The sequence below is a fragment of the Myotis daubentonii genome, chromosome 2, assembly GCF_963259705.1.
Source record: "Myotis daubentonii chromosome 2, mMyoDau2.1, whole genome shotgun sequence".
Classification (NCBI taxonomy): Eukaryota; Metazoa; Chordata; class Mammalia; order Chiroptera; family Vespertilionidae; genus Myotis; species Myotis daubentonii.
The window spans coordinates 65,921,740-65,925,165 of record NC_081841.1 but is presented as its reverse complement, the minus strand read 5'-3'; the positions used below and the strand labels follow the sequence as shown (position 1 = coordinate 65,925,165).

The 3,426-nt window shown below is 43.5% G+C and overlaps 1 pseudogene; it reads right to left on the bottom strand.

Moving 5' to 3' along the window:
* Positions 1–467: 467 nt before the first annotated feature.
* LOC132226174 (large ribosomal subunit protein eL24-like) lies at positions 468–1,022 on the bottom strand (annotated as a pseudogene).
* Positions 1,023–3,426: the final 2,404 nt, after the last annotated feature.

Below are 3,426 nucleotides of genomic sequence, written 5' to 3'. Positions count from 1 at the left end.
GGCAGGCAAGTGAGCAGTTAGGAATCAGCAGTCCTGGATTGAAAGAAGGATGTCCCTGTGGGATCAGGCCTAAACAGGCAGTTGGATATCCCCCAAGGGGTCCCAGATTGGAGAGGGTACAGGCCGAGCTGAAGGACCCCAGCCCATGCACAAATTTTGTGTACTGGGCCTCTAGTATATACATAATTGAATACATTATTGTTATTGTTCTGAACAAACTGTTATGTTAGAGCAATTAAAAATAAGAAAAATGAATGTTTTTTATTTTCCCTTTACTTATTCCTTCTTTGACATTCTTTCTTTCCTTATGCAGATCCAAGTTTCTGACCTATATTATTTTCCTTCTCTCTAAAGAATTTCTCTTCACATTTATTTCTACTGGTAATAAATTCCCACAAGTTTTATCTGTCTGAGAAAGTGTTTCATTCTCTGTCACTGTTTTTTTAATTTTTTCAGTTATAGTCAGGTCTTTATTTAAGAATCTCATCTGACAACTTAGCATTTTCCATCAACACAGGGAACAAAAACCTCCACAGGCTTCACCATCTTCTGCTTAGGTGCTGCCTTTGTGGGAGCCTTAGCAGCAGCCATTGCTGCCTTTTCAGATGTTTGCTTCGCCTTTCTTGCTTCCTTGACAGCCTGAGAGCTTGTTCTCGTTGAGCTTTCCTAACTTCAGGTTTCTGGTTCCTCTTGGCTGTTCTATCAGCAGGAGATGCACCAGTGATGGCCCTCTGGAATTTGACTGCACAGTGGGTTCTTTTCTTAGGAAGTTCTTCCGACTGTCCCTTCTTGTGCTTCCTTCTGTAGAGGACAGTCCAGTTTACCTGCCCAGGATTCCTCTTGGAAAGGGATGCCGACTTGCATTTTGCATTAAGAAACTGGAAACCCTTCCCGTCGTTCCTGGAGTAGCACCTCCCTTGTCCGGGGTAGATCTTGTACCCCCTGAAACTGCACAGCTCGGCCTTCATGGCTGTGGCCACCAGAGAGCAGAAAAGATGGTGAAGAGGAGGAGACTCTGTCACTTTTGATGGATAATGTCACAGGGTGCAGAATTCTAGGTTAGTGTGAAGGTTTTTCTCTTAACACTTTATTTCACTCCACACTCTTCTTGTTTGCACAGTTTCTGAGAAGAAGTTGGATATAATTCTTATCTTTGCTATAGGCAAGGCGTTGTTTTCCTGTGGCTATTTTCAAGATTGTTTTTCTTTATCTTTCATCTTTTGTAATTTGAAAATGATATGCATAGGTGCCAGTTTGGGGTATTTTGTTTGGGTTTTTTTGCATCTATATTATTTGGTGTTCTTTGAGCTTCTTGAATCTGTGTTTTGTGTCTGACTTTATTTGGGGACAACTGTTAGTGACTTGTTTCAAATACAGTGGGGCCTTGACTTACGAGTTTAATTCGTTCCGTGACGGAGCTCGTAACTCAAATTACTCGTATATCAAATCAATTTTCACCATTACAATGACACGTGATGCTGGGCTGATGTTGTGGCATTCACCGTGACGTTCGCTGCGCCAACTAGCGGTGGGGTATCTGAAGCTGGCTCCTAACCCGAATTTTAGCTCGCAACTCAAAGCAAAAAATTGGCCGAGAAACGGCTCGTATGTCGAAAAACTCATTAGTCGGGACACTCATGAGTCAAGGCCCCACTGTACTTCTTCTGCTCCTTTCCCTCTTTTCTTTCTGTTATTCCCATTAAGAGTTTGTAACATCTTTTGTAGTTGTCTCATAGTCCGTGAATATTATGAGTGTGTGTTCTTTCCAGTCTTTGTTCTCTTGGCTTTTAAGTTTGGGGAGGTTTCTATTCACCTCAAATTGTCTCAAGCTCAAAGATTCTTTCCTCAGCTGAGTCCAGTCTACTAATAAGCCCATCAAAGTCATTCTTCATTTCTGTTACCGTGTTTTTTGGTTCTTTTTCGTTCTTTCTTAGCATTTCCCTCTCTGCTTACATTGCCCATCTCTTCTTGCAAGCTGTCTACTCTATCCAATAGAGCTCCTCACATACTAATCACAGTTGTTCTAAATCCCCTGTCTGGTAATTCGAACATCCCTGCCTTGTCTGGTTCTGATGTTTGCTCTGTCGCTTCAAGTTGTACTTTTTGCCTTGTGGTATGTCTTGTGAGTTTTTCTTGCTAGTGAGCATGATGAACCAGGTCGATTGAACTGCTGTAAGCAGGCCTGGAGCGAGGTAGCTGTGCGGGGAGGGAGGGCTCTGCAGCCCTGGGGTGAGGCCCATCTCAGGGAGCCTGTGCCTCTGGGGCTTCACAACTGCTTCTTCGTTCCTCTCCCCCTCAGGCAGGACAGGATGGCCAGATGGAGCTAAACTTCAGTGTTTCCTTCCCCCAGGCCAGTGAGGCTCTGGAAATACCCAGCAGGTGAGGCCCTGGGCAATTAGTTTCCCTGAGAGAAGGTCTTATTAAGAACTGAGTGCTTCTGGGGGGTAGGGGAGGCCAGGGGATTGTCAAGGGCAGGGGGAAAAAAAGGAGACATATGTAATACTCTTTGTAATACTTTAAGCAATAAAAAAAATAAAAATAAAAATAAAATAAAATAAAAAGAACTGAGTGCTTGGGACTTTCAAAATGGCTGTCTCCTCACCCTGCTGGAAGCACGACTTATTCTCCCATTTTTACTGTGACAGCTTGGTTGAGCTCCTGGAGGTAAATCTCACAGAACTGTGGGGGCTCCCGTGACAGAGTCCCAGGGTTCTACCTCTCAGAGGTGTCCACACTGAGGAGCCTCCAGCGTGTCTCTGGTTCCAGTTTAAGTGTTCCTGCCCTGGCACTGGCTCCCACGCGTTCCCGTAAGTTCTGCCTCCCTGTGTTAGCCTGGCTGTTTGCAGTCCTGGCGGCCGCGGTTTTCCCTGTGTCTGTGTCCTCCCCTCTCTTAGGGATACAAGACAAGTTGTTGATTTTTCAGTTTGTTCAAGTTTTTACTTGTTTGGACAGAGTGGCGACCTCTTAGATGTGGAACCAGAAACTGAAAGCCTCTGTTTCTGTTTTTTTTTTTTTTTTTAAAAAAAACCTATATAGGTTTTGAACTTTAAGGAAGTCATCGCTATTAATCTTGTTCCCTATGAATTTGGTGTTTGTTTTTATATTTGGAATAGCCTTGCCAAACAACAAGATGAGAAAAATATGAATCCAAGTTTTTCTCTGGTTTCATCAGAGCCTCTTATGTTACGTGTCTATGGGATGGTTAGAAGGCAGTGTTGATGTTGCAAAGAAATTCCCCCTATCCTTTGGGACAGCTGCACTAAAACTGAGTTGTGCAATGGGCTTCTCGCCAGAGAACTAGGAACAGGAAAACACTGAAGGTTGGCATCTTTCATGATAATAAGGAGTTGAGAGGCCAGTTTCTCTTTGTTCTATTAGAACACATTGTATGAGGGAAACGTATTTATACATTCTAGCAGTGTAGTA